General features: G+C 38.1%; 1 long non-coding RNA gene across 1 annotated transcript in view; it reads right to left on the bottom strand.

Annotated features, from left to right (window-relative positions):
- LOC113619203 (uncharacterized) overlaps positions 1-16,908 on the bottom strand; it is a 54,445-nt gene extending 37,537 nt beyond the window's left edge. The window contains exon 1 of the long non-coding RNA XR_003432326.1: positions 16,656-16,908. This is a non-coding gene — a long non-coding RNA (uncharacterized LOC113619203). The remainder of the gene's footprint in view (positions 1-16,655) is intronic.
- Between the last annotated feature and the right edge of the window lie 3,971 nt (positions 16,909-20,879).

The following is a 20,879-nucleotide window of genomic DNA, read 5'->3' as shown; positions in this document are numbered from 1 at the left end:
TAAAAGCAGCAAGGGAAAAACAACAAAAAACATACAAGGGAATCCCCATAAGGTTAACAGCTGATCTTTCAGCAGAAACTCTGCAAGCCAGAACGGAGGGGCAGGACATATTTAAAGTGATGAAAGGGAAAAACCTACAATCAAGATTACTCTACCCAGCAAGGATCTCATTCAGATTCGATGGAGAAATTAAAAACCTTACAGACAGCAAAAGCTAAGAGAATTCAGCACCACCAACCAGCTTTACAACAAATGGTAAAGGAACTTCTCTAGGCAGGAACCACAAGAGAAGGAAAACACCTAAAATAACAAACCAAAACAATTAAAAAAATGGTAATGGGAACATACATATAAATAACTACCTTAAATGTAAATGTATTAAATGCTCCAACAAAAAGACATAGACTGGCTGAATGAATACAAAAACAAGACCCATATATATGTTGTCTACAAGAGACCAATACAGACTGAAAGTGAGAGGATGGAAAAAGATATGCCATGCAAATGGAAATCAAAAGAAAGCTGGAGTACCAATTCTCATATCAGACACAATAGACTTTAAAATAAAGACTATTACAAGAGACAAAGAAGGACACTACATAATGACCAAGGGACAAATCCAAGAAGATATAACAATTGTAAATACTTATGCAGCCAACATAGGAGCACCTGAATATATCTGGCAAATGCTGACAGCCATAAAAGGGGAAATCGACAGCAACACAATCATAGTAGGGGACTTTAACACCCCACTTTCACCAATGGACAGATCATCCAAAATCAAAATAAATAAGGAAACACAACCTTTAAATGATACATTACACAAGATAGACTTAATTGATATTTATAGGACATTCCATCCAGAAACAACAGAATACACTTTCTTCTCAAGTGCTCACGGAACATTCTCTGGGATAGATCGTATCTTGGGTCACAAATGAAGCCTTGGTAAATTTAAGAAAATTGAAATTATATCAAGTATCTTTTCCAACCACAACGCTATGAGACTAGATATCAATTACAGGGAAAATCTGTAAAAAAATACAACCACGTGGAGGCTAAACAATACACTACTAAATAACCAAGACATCACTGAAGAAATCAAAAAGGAAGCTTAAAAATACCTATAAACAAATGACAATGAAAACATGACGACCCAAAACCAATGGGATGCAGCAAAAGCAGTTCTAAGAGGGAAGTTTAGAGCAATACAATCCTACCTCAAGAAACAAGAAACATCTCAAATAAACAACCTAACCTTACACCTAAATCAACTAGAGAAAGAAGAACAAAAAACTCCCAAAGTTAGCAGAAGGAAAGAAATCATAAAAATCAGATCAGAAATAAATGAAAAAGAAATGAAGGAAACGATAGCAAAGATCAATCAAATTAAAAGCTGGTTCTTTGAGAATATAAACGAAATTGCTAAACCATTAGCCAGACTTGTCAAGAAAAAAAGGGATGCGCCTCAAATCAATAAAATTAGAAATGAAAAAGGAGAAGTAACAACTGACACTGCAGAAATACAAAGGATCATGAGAGATTATTACAAGCAACTCTATGCCAATAAAATGGACAACCTGGAAGAAATGGACAAATTCTTAGAAAAGCACAACTTTCTGAGACTGAACCAGGAAGAAATAGGAAATATAAACACCAGTCACAAACACTGAAGTTGAGACTGTGATTAAAAATCTTCCAACAAACAAAAGCTCAGGACCAGATGGCTTCACAGGCGAATTCTATCAAACATTTAGAGAAGAGCTACCACCTATCCTTCTCAAACTCTTCCAAAATATAGCAGAGGGAGGAACACTCCCAAATACATTCTACAAGGCCACCATCACCCTGATACCCAAACCAGACAACGATATCAGAAAGAAATAAAACTATAGGCCAACATCACTGATGAACATAGATGCAAATATCCTCAACAAAATACTAGCAAACAGAATCCAACAGCACATTAAAAGGATCATACACCATGATCAAGTGGGGTTTATCCCAGGAATGCAAGGATTCTTCAATATATGCAAATCAAGCAATGTGATAGACCATATTAACAAACTGAAGGAGAAAAACCTTATGATCATCTGAATAGATGTAGAAAAAGCTTTTGGAAAAATTCAACACCATTTATGATACAAACCCTCCAGAAAGTAGGCATAGAGGGAACCTACCTCAACATAATAAAGGCCTTATATGACAAACCCACAGCTAACATCATTCTCAATGGAGAAAAACTGAAACCATTTCCTCTAAGATGGAAGCATTTCCTCTGCTTTATGACAAAGTGAATCAGCTATACATATACATATAACCCCATATCTCCTCCCTCTTGCACCTCCTTCCCACCCTCCCTTTCCCACTCCTCTAGGTGGTGACAAAGCACCCAGCTGATCTCCCTGTGCTATGCTTCCCACTAGCTATCTTATTTGCATTTGGTAGCATATGTATGTCCATTCTACTCTCTCACTTTGTCCCAGCTTACCTTCTCCCTCCCTGTGTCCTCAAGTCCATTCTCAGCATCTGTACCTTTATTCCTGTCCTGCCCGTCGGCTCTACAGAACAAGTTTTTTTTTTTTAAGATTCCATATATATGTGTTAGCATATGGTATTTGTTTTTCTCTTTCTACCTTACTTCACTCTGTATGACAAACTCTAGGTCCATCCACCTCAATACAAGTAACTCAGTTTCTAAGTTATCATTGTCTAAGTAATATTCTATTGTATATATGTGCCACATCTTCTTTATCCACTCATCTGTCGATGGACATTTAGGTTGCTTCCATGTCCTGGCTATTGTAAATAGAGCTGCAGTGAACATTATGGTACGTGACTCTTTGAATTATGGTTTTCTCAGGGTATTTGCCCAGTAGTGGGATTGCTGGGTCATGTGGTAGTTCTATTTTTAGTTTTTTAAGGACCCTCTATACTGTTCTCCATAGTGGCTATACCAATTTACATTCCACCAACAGTGCAAGAGGGTTCCCTTTTCTCCACACCCTCTCCAGCATTCATTGTTTGTAGATTTTTTGATGATGGCCATTCTCACTGGTGTGAGGTGATACTTCATTGTAGTTTTGATTTGCATTTCTCTAATTATTAGTGATGTTGAGCATCTTTTCATGTGTTTGTTGGCCATCTGTATGTCTTCTTTGGAGAAATGTCTATTTAGGTCTTCTGCCCATTTTAGGATTGGGTTGTGTTTTTTTTTTGATATTGAGCTATGTGAACTATGTAAATTTTGGAGATTAATCCGTTGTCAGTTGTTTCATTTGCAAATATTTTCTCCCATTCTGAGGGCTGTCTTTTTGTCTTGTTTATGGTTTCCTTTGCTGTGCAAAAGCTTTTAAGTTTCATTTCATCTGTTTATTTTTGTTTTTATTCCCATTTCTCTAGGAGGTGGGTCAAAAAGGATCTTGCTGTGGTTTACATCATAGAGTGTTTTGCCTATGTTTTCCTCTAAGGGTTTTATAGCGTCTGGCCTTACATTTAGGTCTCTAATCCATTTTGAGTTTATTTTTGTGTATGGTGTTAGGGAGTGTTCTAATTTCATTCTTTTACATGTAGCTGTCCAGTTTTCCCAGCACCACTTATTGAGTGGTCTTTTCTCCATTGTATATTCTTGACTCCTCTATCAAATATAATGTGACCATATGTGTGTGCGTTTATCTCAGGCTTTCTATCCTGCTCCACTGATCTGTATTTCTGTTTTTGTGCCAGTACCATATTGTATTGATTACTGCAGCTTTGTAGTATAGTCTGAAGTCTGGGAGCCTGATTCCTCCAGCTGTTTTTCTTTCTCAAGATTGCTTTGGCTATTTGGGGTCTTTTGTGTTTCCATACAAATTGTGAAATTTTTTGCTCTAGTTCTGTGAAAAATGCCATTGGTAATTTGATAGGGAATGCATTGAATCTGTAGATTGCTTTGGGGAGTAGAGTCATTTTCACAATAGTGATTCTTCCAATCCAAGAACATGGTATATCTCTCCATCTGTTTTTATCATCTTTCATTTCTTTCATCAGTGCTTTTAGTTTTCTGCATACAGGTCTTTTGTCTCCTTCAGTAGGTTTATTCTTAGGTATTTTATTCCTTTTGCTGCAGTGGTAAATGGGAGTGTTTCCTTAATTTCTCTTTCAGATTTTTCATCCTTAGTGTATAGGAATGCAGGACATTTCTGTGCATTAATTTTGTATCCTGCTACTTTAGCAAATTCATTGATTAGCTCTAGTAGTTTTCTGGTAGCATCTTTAGGATTCTGTATGTATACTGTCATGTCATCTGCAAACAGTGCCGGTTTTACTTATTTTCTGATTTGAATTCCTTTTATTTCTTTTTGTTCTCTGATTGCTCTGGCTAAAACTTCCAAAACTATGTTGAATAACAGTGGTGAGAGTAGAAAACCTTTGTCATAAAGCAGAAATTAACACACCATTGTAAAGCCATTATACTCCAATAAAAATGTTTAAAAACATACATGCAGAAAAAGCTTTTGACAAAATTCAACATCATTTACAATAAAAACTCTACAGAAAGTGGTCATAGAAGTAACATACCTTAATATCATGAAGGTCACATGTGACAAACCTACAGCAACTAACATCATATTCAACAGTGAAAAGCTGATAGCATATCCTCTAAGATCAGTAACAAGACAAGGATGTCCACTCTTGTCACTTTTTTTCAACATAATTTTGGAAGTCCAGCCACAGCAGTCAGTGAAGAAAAAGAAATAAAAGGAAACCAATCTGGAAAAGCAGAAATAAAACTGTCACTGTTTGCAGATGACATGATAATATATATAGAAAATCCTACAAATGCTACCAGAAAAATACTATAGCTCATCAATGAATTTGGTAAAGTCGCAGGATACAAAATTAATACACAGAAATCTGTTGCATTTCTATACACTAACAATGAAAGATCAGAAAGAGAAATTAACAAACAATCCCATTTACTATTACCTCAAAGAATAAAATACCTAGGAATAAACCTACCTAAGGAGACAAAAGACCTGTACTCTGAAAACTCTAAGATGTTGATGAAGGAAATTTAAGATGACAAAAACAAATGGAAAAATATACCATGTCCTTGGATTGGAAGAATAAATATTGTGAAAATGACTGTACTACCCAAGGCAGTCTACAGATTCAGTGAAATCTCTATCAACTTACTAATAACATTTTTCACATAACTAGAACAAAAAATCTTAAAATTTGTATGGAGACACAAAAGACCCCAAATAGCCAAAGTAATCTTGAGAAATAAAAACAGATCTGGAGGAATCAGGCTCCCTGACTTCAGAGTATAATACAAAGCTACAGTCATCAAAACAGTATGGTACTGGAACAAAAACAGAAATGTATATCAATGGAACAGGATAGAAAACCCAGAAATGAACCCACACACCTATGGTCAATTAATCTATGACAAAAGAGGCAAGACTATACAATGGGGGAAAGACAGTCTCTCCAATAAATGGTGCTGGGAAAACTGGACAGCTACATGTGAAAAAAATGAAATTAAAACACTCTTTAACACCATACACAAAAATAAACTCAAAACGGATTAAAGACCTAAATGTAAGACTGAATACTATAAAAACCTTAGAGGAGAACACAGGCAGAACGCTCTCTGACATAAATCACAGTAATATCTTTTTCAATCCATCTCCCACAATAATGGAAATTTAAAAAAATAAACAAATGGGACCTAATTAATCTCAAAAGCCTTTGCACAGCAAAGGAAACCATAAACCAAATGAAGAGACAACCCACAGAATGGGAGAAAATATTTGCAAATGATATGACCAACAAAGGATTTGTCTCCAAAATTTACAAACAGTTCATGAGGCTCAATACCATAAAAACAAACAACCCAATCAAAAAGATGGGCAGAAGGTCTAAATAGACATTTCTCCGAAGAAGATATACAGATGGCCAAGAGGCACATGAAAAGATGTTTAACATCACTAATTATTAGAGAAATGCAAATCAAAACTACAATGAGATATTACCTCACACCAGTCAGAATGGCCATTGTCAAAAAATCTACAAACAATAAATGTTAGAGAGGGTGTGGAGAAAAGGGAACTCTTCTACACTGTTGGTGGGAATGTAAATTGGTACAGCCACTATGGAGAACAGTATGGAGGGTCCTTAAAAAACTAAAAATAGAGCTACCACATGATGCAGCAATCCCACTCTTGGGCATATATCCAGAGAAAAACTTGGTTCGAAAGTATACATGCATCGCAATGTTCACTGCAGCACTGTTTACAATAGCCAAGACATGGAAGCCACCTAAATGTCCATCAACATATGAATGGATAAAGAAGATGTGATACAAATATACAATGGACTACTACTCAGTCATAAAATAGAATGAAAGAATGCCATTAGTAGCAACATGGATGGACCTGGAGATTATCATACTAAGTGAAGTAAGTCAGACAGAAAAAGACAACTATCATGTGACATCACTTATATTTGGAACCTTAAAAAAATGTTACAAATGGTCTTATCTATAAAACAGAAACAGACTCATAGACTTGGAGAATGAACCTATGGTTACCAGGGGGAAGGGTAGGCGGGAGGGATAGAATGGGAGTTTGGGACTGACATGTACACACTGCTATATTTAAAATGGATAACCAACAAGGACCTACTGTATAGCACAGGGAACTCTCCTCAATATTCTGTAATAACCTAAATGATAAAAGAATTTGAAAAAGAATGTAAAAAAATTAAAATATTTTTTTTTTAAAAAAAGAGTTCACCTTTTCCTAAATGCTGCTCATCAGAATTAGACTGGGCTCTTTGACAGTGGATATAAGGGCTCCTTTTATGTTCTGATTTGGTCCTCTGAGCCCCATCCCATTCCCTGCATTAAGGAGAGAGCTGTCCTACCTTAGCACTGGGCCTCAGACTGCTCTGAAACCACCTCCTCCTTCTCCTTGTAGATAACTCAAACCCTGGAGCTCTAGTGCTTCTACAACTCATTCTTGTATGTGCTATTCGGTATTGAATAATGTATTTGATTCCTGATGCTGGTGAGACCCCGTAGTAAAGACCAACTTCTTTGTCATGGCCTGTCTGGTGGCTTTGTTGCCCAGCTCCCACCACCACCCCCAATCCTCCTGCTCCCATCCCCAAGCCTAGAATGAGACTCTTAATTATTCCTCCAGTTCTTAAGGCCCTGTCCCTCCACTGGTCTTTCTTAGGATTTCTTCTGGTTCTCAACTCATTTGCAGAGCACTGTTAGTTATGTTCCTAAAGTAATCCTCCCTTATCCGGGGTTTTGCTTTCCACAGTTTCAGTTACACGTGGTCAACCACAGTCCAAAAATATTAACTGGAAAATTCCATCAATAAACAACTCATAAGCTTTAAATTTTGCGCCATTCTGAATAGCATGATGAAATCTCACACTGTCCCATTCCATCCAGCCTGCGATGTGAATCATCCCTTTGTCCAGCGTATCCTGCTGTTCAGTTACTCAGTAGCCACCTTGGTTGTCAGATCGAGTGTCACTGTGTCACAGTACTCGTGTTCAAGTAACTCTTATTTTACTTAATAATGGTCCCAAAGCACAGTAGTGGTACTAGCAATTTGGATATGCCAAAGAGAAGCCATAAAGTGCTTCCTTTAAGTGAAAAGGTGAAAGTTTTCAATAATAAGGATAGAAAAAAATCATGTGCTGAGGTTGCTAGAATCTATAATAAGAACAAGTCTTCTTTCCATGAAATTGTGAAGAAGGAAAATGAAATTCGTCCTACTTTTGCACTTGCACCTCAAACTGCAAAAGTTACAGCCACAGTGCACGATAAGTGCTTAGTTAATACAGAAAAAACATGAAATTTGTCTAATAAGATATCTTGAGACAGAGAGAGACCACATTCACATAACTTTTATTACAGTATATTGTTATAATTTTTCTATTTCATTAGTCATTGTTGTTAATATCTTACTGTGCCTAATTTATAAGTTAAAGTTTACCATAAGTATGTATGTATAGGGGGAAAAATACATAGTATATATAGGGTTCCATACTATCCAAGATTTCAGGCACCCACTGTGGGTCTTGGAACATATCCCCCTCAAATAAAGGGGAACTATTAATTCTTTAAGTCAGTATTTTTGTTTTCTTTGGATAAATACCAAGAAATGGGATTGTTGGATCATGTGGTAGCTCTACTTTTAATTTTTTGATGAACCACCATAATGTTTTCCATAGTGGCTGCATCAACTTATATTCCCATCAACAGTGCACAAGGGTTCCCTTTTTCCACATCTTCACCAACACTTGTTTTTCGTTGTCTTTTTGATAATTTGTTCTAACATGTGTGAGGTGATATTTCATTGTGGTTTTGATCTGCATTTCCTTGATGATTAATGATATTGAGCACCTCTTCATGTACCTGTTGACCATCTGTATGTCTTCTTTGGAAGAATGTCTGTTCAGATCTTCGCCCATTTTTAATTGAACATTTGGGTTCTTTGGCTGAGTTGCATGAGTTCTTTACATATTTTGGATATTAGCCCCTTGTCAGATATATGATTTGCAAATATTTTCTCCCATTCAGTAGCTGCCTGTTAATTTTATTGACAGTTTCCTTTACTACGCAGAAGCTTTTTAGTTCAATGTAGTCCCACGTGCTTATTTTTGCTTTTGTTGCTTTTGCTTTTGGTGGCAGATTTAAAAAATCATCACCAAGACCTATGTCAAGGAGCTTACCACCTACGTTTTCTAGGAGTTTTATGGTTAAGTGGGGTGGGGGAGGTACTGTACAAGCATTTACTGAATACCCACTATTATGTCAACCACTGCGCTTTCAGATCCTACGAACATTCAAGGGCAAAAAGAAACAATCCCTGCCCTCTAGGAAATGCCTGTCTGGAGAACTAATAAGCATAAAGGTTTAAGGAACTGAACCAAATGCTCAATGAAGTCTGAGAATGGAGCCTCCAAGCTGAAATGTTAGCCTTGTAGTACAGAGGCCCTATGAGCACGATACCTAGGATTCCTGAGAACAGAGACTGAATCTTGTTCATTATTCTGTCTTAATCCCTAGCAAGTACTTAGCACAGAGCCAGCACTCAATAAGTAGTCTTCAATAAATAATTAAGCCCACTTACATATTCCAGATAATCTGAGTTATATTATTCAGGTGTCACAGAGCCAGATCAGATAAATTAGAACACTTTTAAACTGCATTTAAGCAGTGTGATTCATGGAAAGAATTCCAATGTCAGGCTGGCCCTGAAATCAGCGAAGCATCTCACCCCTCCTGGATGCTTCACCTGCCCACATTGCTCATCTCTAATGAAGATGTCTTATCAATCCTCAGGTTCAACCAGGCACTCAAGCCATTGTGCAATCTTTGTGCAGACTGCTTGAATATCTCCAGATAAAGAAGATTCACTTCCCTGCAAGACTCCATAGAGATCAGACAAATTTAGAAATCCTTCTTTGCAGTAAGATAAAATCTATCTTCGTGAAACCTCAGCCCAATTGCCCTAGTTTTAGCCCCTGATACCACAGAGAACAAATCTTGTGCCTCTTCACAGAATAGCCCCTCAGATACTTGAAGACTGAAGCTCATTGAACCTTTTCTTAGGCTGACTAAAAATGTCCTCAGTATTACCAATTATCCCTCACATTCCAAATCCCCTTATTTCTCTGGCTAGTCTCCATTAAACACACAGATTTATATAAATATATCATTTATTTTTTTTAACATCTTTATTGGAGTATAATTGCTTTACAATGGTGTGTTAGTTTCTGTTTTATAACAAAGTGAATCAGCTCTATATATACATATATCCCCATATCTCCTCCTTCTTGCATCTCCCTCCCACCCTCCCTATCCCACCCCTCTAGGTGGTCACAAAGCACCCAGCTGATCTCCCTGTGCTTGCGGCTGCTTCCCACTAGCTATCTGTTTTACATTTGGTAGTATATATAAGTCCATGCCACTCTCTCACTTCGTCCCAGCTTACCCTTCCCCCTCCCCGTGTCCTCAAGTCCATTCTCTACGTCTGCGTCTTTTTCCTGTCCTACCCCTAGGTTCATCAGAACCTTTTTTTTTTTTTCGACTCTATGCGTTAGCATACGGTATTTGTTTTTCTCTTTCTGACTTATTTCACTCTGTATGACAGACTCTAGGTCCATCTACCTCACTACAAATAACTCAGTTTCATTTCTTTTTATGGCTGAGTAATATTCCGTTGTACATATGTGCCACATCTTCTTTACCCACTCATCTGTCAATGGACACTAAGGTTGCTTCCATGACCTGGCTATTGTAAATACAGCTGCAATGAACATTGTGGTGCATGACTCTTTTTGAATTAAATACATCATTTATTAAGTGCAGCATACAGAATAGAATATAGGTACTCCAGTACTACCTGATCAGCATAAAGAAGGCAAGTACTGTCACCTTCTATAGTCTAGGTATTATATCTTAATTAATGGGGCTTGTGATCGTACTAAAATTTTATCATAATCATAGCACACTGCTAATTTATGCTGTGCTTACTGTCAACTAAATTTGTCACATAAGCTATCACCAAGTTATATCTCCCTATCTGGGGACCTTTTATGGTTGATTTTTGAACCTATGGCAGGATTTTCCATTTTTTCCTATTAAACTTTATCTGGTAGATTCAGCTTATAGTTCCAGCAGATCTCTTTAGATCCTAATTCTGTCATTCAACAATTTCAATGTTCCCCTAAGTTTAAATTTATCCATTTCTTAATTCAAAAATATGTTATTTATTTAGTGCTCACTGGGTGCTAGGCACGGTTCTAAGCACGGGGGATTCAACAATGAATAAGACAGACAAAACCTCTGCTTACAGGGAATTCACATTCCGAAGTGGTAAGGGGATGGGTAAATGGAGAAGGGCTGAGAAAAGGAGCATTGTAGGGTGGTGGGGACAGAGAACACTTCTCTTTGCATCCTCCAAGAGTGAATGAGCATGCCTTCTCTATCTTATGTTTTTCATATGAGTTAGGCTGATCCTTCTCTCCAAGTTGATAAAAATGCTTCTGGGATGTCCTCTCAACCAGCTGTAGCTCTCTGTAGTCAACAGTAATGCCCCCTGAAAACCTGATGTAAACTGTCCCTTGCATTTCCTTGATTTTCCTCCAAGTAATCACTCAGGTGCCCTAAGATAAACTTTCATAATCCCCTTGGGAGTATAACTGAGCTGACCCACTTCACCAGTCTGAGGTACAAACACAGTTACATCTATTTTATTTTTTCTATTTTATCACTTAAACCCCAACTAGTCTTCCTTAGAGAACTGCATACCAAGAGACGCTGCCTTTATAAAGTTCACAAGACTCCATGGGACCCTTTCCTTAAAATATCAGACTCCTACATTTACATAACTGAAGGGAACCACTTGTAATTTTTCAAGGGTAAAAAACTGATCCAAAGGTAACATGTTATCTCTTCCTCTATACTTAGAAGAGGCTAGAATGTTAATTTTGTAAAGTACACTATTTTCATTAGTAGTTAGGGGAGGGGGCCATTTCTTCAGAAATAAGTTTCAAAAGCCTTGGTTTATGTATATAGTAAAGAAGAAAAAGAAGGTAGAGATGAGGGATCTAAAAGTCTGATCAACTTTTCCATCAGGAAAAGGGGGGAAATGCTCTTTTCTTTTTCCACACCTTCCATTTTCTTTCCCTTTTTAACTTCACCTCCCAGGAGAAGCCAAGACTGAGAGGAGAGATACTGGGCTGAACTGGAATAACTATACAAGCTGGATTAGAAGAGATTAAGCTGGCCAAAAGTGTAAATCATTTTTAATTTGCAGCCTTCCAAACTAGCCCTGACATCTCTATTCAGGCATTGGCAAGCTGCTCCACAGCCAGAGAGCTACAGGCAGCCTGTTGGGAATTTTAATGACACATCACCCGCCCTCAGCCAAGTACTCTTCCACACCCTCCTACCTCCATCACACTCAACCTGGTCCCAGAGGCGCCTAGAGTTTGGCATCCCACAAGGCCCTCCCTCCCAACAGTCAGTCTTTCACCAATGGCCCCAAGCCCAAGATTCCCCTTCCTGCCCACTCCAGACATCAACAGATCTCATGCTTTATCTGATCTCAGTTAACAACTCTAGATGAAAAAATGAAACCCGGCTTATTTATATCTTAGAAAGGAGTCTGTTAACCAAAATACATTTCTTGGAAATGGGGTATGATTTATTAGGCTTCAAACTACTCCACAGTGATTTTGTCCCATCTAGTCAAGAGTGAAAAATACAGGACACCCACATTACTCAGCTGAACACAGCTGCACCCCATGATAGTTTGATAAGTGACTTATACCAATGGTGTGGGACTCAATCAAAACAAAGAACCAAACACTTCATTTTCACAAGTGTATGCATATGTCCAAACCCATCAAATTTAGACATTAAATATGTGCTGTTTTTTGTATATCAATTATACCTGAATAAATCTGTTTTTTAAAGAAGAAGAATCATCACTTAAAAGAAAATGAAGTTTGACCAGCAAATTCTTCAAACCCTGATGGGAAGTGTAAGGACTTCATGTGCATATGGTAATAATTATAATAATAATGGTAGCTAAACATATACACATTTATAATATACTTTACATAGATTATCTCATTAAACATATGCAACAATCTTATGAGAAAATTACTATTATCACAATTTCAGAAAGTAGGGAATTTCTGTTTTAACTAGTCCTCTAAGTATCAATGAACTTACTTTTTTTTTTTTTTTACATCTTTATTGGAGTATAATTGGTTTACAATGGTGTGTTAGTTTCTAACAAAGTGAATCAGTTATACATATACATATGTTCCCATATCTCTTCCCTCTTGTGTCTCCCTCCTCCCACCTTCCCTATCCCACCCCTCTAGGTAGTCACAAAGCACCGAGCTGATCTCCCTGTGCTATGCGGCTGCTTCCCACTAGCTATCTGTTTTACGTTTGGTAGTGTATATATGTCCATGCCACTCTCTCACTTTGTCCCAGCTTACCCTTCGCCCTCCCCGTATACTCAAGTCCATTCTCTAGTAGGTCTGTGTCTCTATTCCCATCTTGCCCCTAGGTTCTTCATGACCATTTTTTTTTTATATTCCATATATATGTGTTAGCATACGATATTTGTTTTTCTCTTTCTGACTTACTTCACTCTGTATGACAGACTCTAGGTCCATCCACCTCATTACAAATAGCTCAATTTCATTTCTTTTTATGGCTGAGTAATATTCCATTGTATATATGTGCCACATCTTCTTCAATGAACTTACTCTTAATATTCTACTCTTAGGACTGGAAAGATGGGACTTTAAGGCTAGAAAGACTCATAATTAGAGTGGTTGGGCCCTTTTTCCCACACACCACACCCGCAGGCCGCTACCTTCCATTTCCTGCAGCAGGTAGACCCAATCACATTCCATAGATGGGACCAAATGATTTCATATTGCTTTCAGCAACTATATGAAGAGATGTATGATTAAAACAGACTTTTATTCCCATTTCTCAATGACTCCCACAATACTGCATTTACAGAACTCTCCACTTGAACAATTTTCCTTTCATTTAAACTTCTCTGCAAGAAATACTGCCTCAGACACATTGCTATCACGTGGCCTTCCTAAAATAATCCACATAGGCACAGGTATTTACTAAAACAAAGACCATATTGTCTGGTATTAAAAACCAAGGCAGGGTATGAGAATTTAATCTCCAGCTAAGTAAGGACAGGACAACACTGAACATGCATCTGCAAGTAAAATACTACATAGAACACTCCCTAATCAAACTCTTTCCTGGGTGGCAACTTTCAAGAGAAGCCAACCTGAGGTGCCTTATTATAGTTTATACTTGTGCATATGAAATTATGTCACCTGCTAATGCACTGAGCTTGCTGTGTATTGCCTAAAAAGAAAGTGTTCATGGTATAAAGTAGAGAATCAAAGTGTCCCAATGGGCTAAACATTTTGAAGAAGAAAAAATAAATGAATAAAAAGAGGGAAGTAGGAAAACCTCCTCAGCAAAGATATTTATCTTGAGTCACATTTCCTCCAGAACTTAATTTTCATCTTCTGTCTCCTTGCAAAGGATTATCTTTGAAAGTACTTGTTGCACAGTGAGTATAAGAGATTTCTAGAGGCATCTGAAAGCAGAGTCTTGGCTGAGGAAGCTTCTTCTTCTCCTCTTTTTTCAAATTGTATTTTATTAGGGTAAGAATACTTAACATGAGATCTACCTTCTTAACACATTTATTTTTAACTGTACAAGATAGTATTGTTGACTACAGGTACTATGTTGTACATTCCATCTCTAGAACTTATTCATCTGCTTAACTGAAACTTAATGCCTGTTGATTAGTAACTCCTCATTTTCCCCTCCACCCAGACCCTGGAAATCACCATTCCAGTCTTTGATGCTATGAATCTGACTATTTTAGATACCTCGTACAAGTGGAATCATGCCACACTTTTCTTTCTGTGACTGGCTTATTCCACTTAGCATAATGTCCTAAGGTCATCCATGTTGTTACACATTGCAAAATTTCCTTCTTTTTTAATGCCGAGTAATATTCCATTGTATATAGATGCCATATTTTCTTTATCTATTTATCCACTGATGGAAATTTAGTTGTTCCATTGCAAATAGTGCTGCAATGAACATAGGGTGCTAATATCACTCTGAGATCCTGATTTCAATTATTTTGAATAAATACCCAGAAGTGGTACTGCTGGATCATATGATACTTTTATTTTTAATTTTTGAACAACCTATTTTCCATAGCAACCACACCATTTTGCATTCCCACCAACAGTGTTCCAGGTTTCCAATTTCTCCATATCCTTGCCAACACTCTTTGTTTTTGTTTTTTTCATAATAGCCACCCTGACAGGTGTGAGGTGATATCTAATTGTGGTTTTGATTTGTATTACATTCCAATTGCATTTTTTGAAGAAATAGAAAAAATAATTCCAAAATTCATATGTAATCACAAAGGACCACAAATAACCAAGCCAATATTTAAAAAGAAGAACAAAGCTGGAGGCATCACACTTCCTAAATTCAAAATATATTACAAATTTACAGCAATGAAAACAGTATGATATTGGTATAAAGACAGATATATAGATCAAAGGAACAGAATAGACAGCCAAGAAATAAATCCAACATATATAGTCAGCTGATCTTTGACAAGGGTGCCAAGAACACACAATGGAGAGGATAACCTTTTCACAAATGGTGTTGGGAAAGTGGACGTCCACATGCAAAAGAATGATTTGGACCTTTATCTTATACCACACACAAAAATCAGTTCAAAATTGATTAAACACTTAAATGTAATGCCTGAAACTCTACAACTCCTAGAATAAAACAGGTTGAAATTTCATGACATTGGTCTTGGTAGTGATTTCATGGGTATGACACTAAAAGCACGAGTAACAAAAGAAAAAATAGGCAAGTGGAACTGCATCAAACTAAAAGCTTCTTCTGCACAGCAAAGGAAACAATCAACGGAGTGAAAAGGCAACTTGTGGAATGGGAGAAAACCATATATCTGATAAGAGGTTAATATCTGAAATATATAAGGATCTCACACACAACTCAAAGAAAAAAAAGCATTAAAAAATGGGCAAAGGAATTGAATAGATATTTCTTAAAAGAAGACCAAAGTTGCCTCTTCTTGCTCTACCTTTTATATTAGTGTTGAGACGTAAGCACCTACAGGGTGAAGTATTAAGTGGTATTTTAATGTCTGGAGAATCCCTTAGGCTTTGACAACTGCCAGCTCTTTTAAGACATAAACTTTATCCATCTTTCTCATCCCCAGGCCCAGCACAATGCCTGACACTCAGGGAGGGGACAATTATTTGATTAATCTACTTGATTCAAAATTAATACCCATCTGATCTATGACTCTGCCCAGGAAGAAAAGCCTGTTGGGGTTAGGGAGTCAGCACAGTAGTAAGAGACCCAGAAGAACTGTCACATCCTTCCCACGCAGCATGAGTAGAATGTTATTAACTAATAAAACTAGACATGAAATACTTCTTGCTCTAAAGACAAGGGAAATTATTTTCCAAAAAACAGCAGAAAATAGAAAACAAATAATTAAAGTAATTGTGCACACACCAAGAGAAGGTTAACAGTTAAGTTCTTTGCTGCTGACCAAGGTTACTACACATGAGCAATGTGAACTCATGAGGTCAATAGAAATTTGTTACTGAATGTTTCAGAACTGGTCCAAAAAGAAATCAACAACATCTCTGGAGTCTAGAAAACTTGTGTGTTCTACCTGCAGGATAAATCTAGTCTTTTGGTTTTGTTTGATTTTATTCTTAATTTTAAAGAACGCCATTTTAGTCATTCTGGGCTTAATAATAGCTGAAGCAAAGAGCCATCCTTAGGAAAGGGGGAACCAGTTTCCCTCTGCAAGCTTCCTAGTTTGAGGAAGACAGCTTTTGCTGGAACACAAGGACATATATTTGGCATACCTTTCCTCAACCTAAAGTCTGGAATCTGTGGGAGGTCTCTCTCACTATTCAAGCAAAACGAAAACCTTTCATTCTCTCTTCATGTTTGCCCTTCCTCCCGCTCCCACTGCTACTTTGAAAAACCTGGTCCTCATTACCTCAAGAATGAGTCTGGCAACAAGACTTCTGGTTGCTCCAGATTTTTCTCCCAGGCTTCCCCTGTAGGTTACTTGTGCTTAGATTTCAGTTCCTTAAGAGCAGGCGCCATGTTTATTCATTTGTACTTCAAGCACCTTATGCAACCCCTAACACACAGTGAGGCTCCTTTAATGTTTAATTTGCGGTAAGTGAATAAGTGAGTGAGCTTCCTAAATATTACTCATTGTGTTATTCCTCTGCTCAGATCTCATTAATGGCTGGCTACAGCCTACCTCGCCAATATGCAGTTCATTGTCATTATTCAAAGATTTCATGTTTGCAAATTTGCCTACTTGCTAAAATCTATTTGTAATCCCACAGTCAATACTAGGGCACTTTCAAGATCGTGCATGAACATGCGCAAAGCAATGAAAAGTTTGAGTCACCCAGTGTGCATGCTCCCAGATGAGTCTGGACAAGGTGATGCTCTGCCTTCTTATTTCAGCTCTTAGACTGTAGAAAACTGTCCTTTTGTAGCCTATTTAGTGCCATGTTTTTCATATTTATGTGCTGTTTGTTGTTGATTTTGTTGTTTAAAAGGGCCCCTAAGCAGAGTGCTGAAGTGCTGTCTAGTGTTCCTAAGCCTAAGAAGGTTGTGATGTACCTTATGGAGAAAATACACATGCTGGATAATCTCTGTCCAGGAATGAGCAATAATGCTGCTGGCTATTAGTCTGATGTTAATGTATCAACAATATATACTAAATTTGAAGTCTTTAAACAGAAACACACCAAAAAAGTTAGGAAGAAAATGTAAACAGAGGCTCACAGGAATAACACTGTGCATCCCCATGACAAACACTTCAGTATTTGCTAATTCATTGTTCATGATGACTTTATAGAACATATTTGCCACACATAATTAAAGTTGACTATAATTGTCTCTAATTGCTTCCCAGGGACCTGGCTGTGATATCCTTATTACCTCAGCCCTTCCCTTCCTTAGCAGGCAAGATGCTCCAGTCACCTTGACACCACCAGCCCATGCTTCTGAGGTCTGTGGCTCCCCTATGGCTTCTTTCATGTTGTTCTACCATGTGGACCACCAAAGTCCTCTTCAGACTGCACCTTCTCCATGAAGCCTTTCCTACAGAGTTCAGCCTCAATTAATAGACCCGTCTTAGAACTTTTAAAACTTATCTATAAGCATTTAGCATTTAATCATATGCAATCTTGATTTATTCCCTACTTAATTAATGTTATTTGCTACCCAGTTTGATTATAATCACCTTGAAAGCAAGCATCCACCTCATATTTATATCAATTCCATTTATTTATGCTTATTTATGCATATACTTCCCATCTGATATGCCTAAATGGTTTTAATCTGCCTTTTAAAATTATTATAGAATGGTAGAGCTATATAGAGACTTAAAACTCCTCTATGCCACCTCTCTAATTTTATAGATGAAGAAACCAAGACCTAGCAAGTGATTTGCCCCAAAACATGTCATTTTTATGAAGTAGGTGTCATGATTCCCAAAGCTGGGCATTTCCCCCTCCTCTAACTAGCTATAATGAAACTCTTTCCATTGCCATGTGTTTTATATAAATAAATTTTGCAATACTTACATTTATGAAAGTGAAAAATAGGAATTAAATGAATGCTGAACTCAATCTCATTCTAGAAAATATCCATGATCATCTATAGACACATAAACCAACTGAGGCAAAAAATAAACAGCTCCATGAGAGATTCATTTCCAACAAGATTTTACTTTTATGTTAAATGATTATGTTTCAATTTATTTTTGTTTTGGTCATTAGTATGCTATTTTTTGCATTCAAGTCTTGTAGTCACAGGAAACTTTAAAAATAATTTAAGCTCCACGGGGCTTCCCTGCTGGCACAGTGGTTGAGAGTCCGCCTGCCGATGCAGGGGACGCGGGTTTGTGCCCCGGTCCGGGAGGATCCCACATGCCGCGGAGCAGCTGGGCCCGTGAGCCATGGCCACTGAGCCTGCGCGTCCGGAGCCTGTGCTCCACAATGGGAGAGGCCACAACAGTGAGAGGCCCGCGTACCGCAAAAAAAAAAAAAAAAAAATTTAAGTTCCAGTATATATTTTTGTAACAGAAAAGTGTGATAAAGTAATTAAGACAAGACTTTCAAAAATAAGACAATATATTAGCATAAATATAGGAAGGAAGAGTGGAATAGAAATATAAGTCCAAGAAGCTAACAAAATAACATCAGACAGAAGGAGGGCTCAAAAATGGTGACATAGGAGGCTCCTGAACATCCCTCCTCCCACAGATGCAGTGAATGTACAGCTACATAAGGAGTATCCCTCTGAGAGAAATCCAGATACCAGCTGAGTGATTCTGCACGTTGAGCGAAAGAGAAAATACCCATACTGAAACAGGTAGGAAAGGCAGAGACACACTCTCACCATAAACCCCACCCCCAGAATAGAGTCATAGAATTGAGACTCCTAACTTCTCCCTGAAGAGCAAAGGGTTTAGACCACACACCCAGTCCCCCAACTTTTATTACTACTGCATGAGAGATGACCCTCAAAACACTTAGCTCTGAAAGCCAACCAGGCTGGATTCCACAAAACCCACAGGACTAGAGCAAACGAAGAAGCAGTTCCTAATGGCCATGCATTACAGTTGGTATCCGCCCCCCCAACCCCCACCCCCCCACCCCGGCTCAGTGTGAAAGGAACAGGCAAAAATGCCTATCTCCCAGGGCATTCTAGCCTTTCCCTGGAAAGGGTCTTAGTGCATACTTTACAAGCTGCAGCCTGAGGGTCTGACTTCCAATTAGCATGATTCTGGAAGTTGGCTACTATTCTTCATGGAGCCCAGGGGAATCCAGTGGGCACCTCCTCTACCTTCTCCCTTCAGCTCATTCCAACAAAAAAACCCAGTTCACTAGCATCTCTAAAAGAAGCTTGTACAAGTCTGGTGTCCCAGCTTTTGCATCTGCCACCAGAGAAACAGGCCCCCAGATTGCCTGGCCCTGATAGCCAAAGGGGCTTGTGTTCATGAATGCCACAGGACTATAGAAAACAAAGCAGCAGTTCTCAATGGACATGCAAGCACTCGCCAAAGCTATCCCCCCAGGGCTCAGCACAACATGAGCAGGCGAAAATGCCCATCTCCCATTCATTCACTGGAAGGGGTTTGATTGCATATTTCACAAGTTACCGCTTGAGAGTCCAGCTTCTGATTCGCACACAATTTGGTGCTGACTGTGATCCTCCCTGGAGTCCAAAAGAGCCAGTGGGCACTTTCTCCACCTTCTCCCTCCTGCTCACTCCAACAAAAAAACCAAGTCACTGGTACCTCCCTATAAGGAGCTTGTACACATATCTAGCACCCCAACTTTTACAGCTTGCACTGGAGGGACTGGCTCTCAATTTACCTAGCTCTGATAGCCAACAGGGCTTGCATTCATGAGTTCCACAGGATTATAGCAACAAAAGCAGTCTTTAAATAGATGCACCCCCAGCAACTATACACTCAGGCTCAATACAGAGGTAACACGCAGAAATACCCATCTCCCAGTTTCCCAGCTGCTGCCTGAGGGTTTGGTTTCTAATCAGCTTACACTGAGTTGCTAACTGTGACCCTCCCTTTTGGGACACTAATGGGTCTTGGCATACCCTCTACTGTTCAGAGCTGCTAAGAACAAAGATGGAGGATTGGGCCATCACAAAGATTTGAGAGGCAACCAGGAGCTTGGTCTGGGCTAATAGATGAGGTTAATCTACACAAGACTGGGAGAGATGGCTGTTTTATCTAATGCATAGAAACCAATGCAGAGAGTCAAGGAAAATGGAGAAACAAGGGAATATGTTCCAAGCAAAAGAACAAGATAAATCTCTAGAAATCAATCTTAAGGAAGCAGAGCTAAGTGACTTACCAATAGTTTAAAGTAATGGTCATAAGTATACTCACCAGGGTAAAGCATTAATGAACAAAGTAAGAATTTCAACATAAAGATAGAAAATATTAAAATGTACTAAAGATACCATAGAGCTGAAGAATACAATAACTGACTTAAAAACTCAATAAAAGGATTCAAACAGCAGACCAGATCAGTGGAACAAAGGATCAATGAGTTCAAAGATAGGGCAGTGGAATTCATCTAGTCAAAGGAACAAAAAAAAAAAAAAAAAATAGAGTAAAGATAGCTTAAAGGCCTAATGGGACAACATCAACTGGATCAATATACTC

This window comes from Aethalodelphis obliquidens, unplaced genomic scaffold (genome assembly GCF_003676395.1).
Source record: "Aethalodelphis obliquidens isolate GAN/ISIS:26980383/991018 unplaced genomic scaffold, ASM367639v1 scaffold1, whole genome shotgun sequence".
NCBI lineage: Eukaryota > Metazoa > Chordata > Mammalia > Artiodactyla > Delphinidae > Aethalodelphis > Aethalodelphis obliquidens.
Note: the sequence above shows the minus strand (reverse complement) of the source record. Positions and strands in the feature narration are given on the sequence as shown.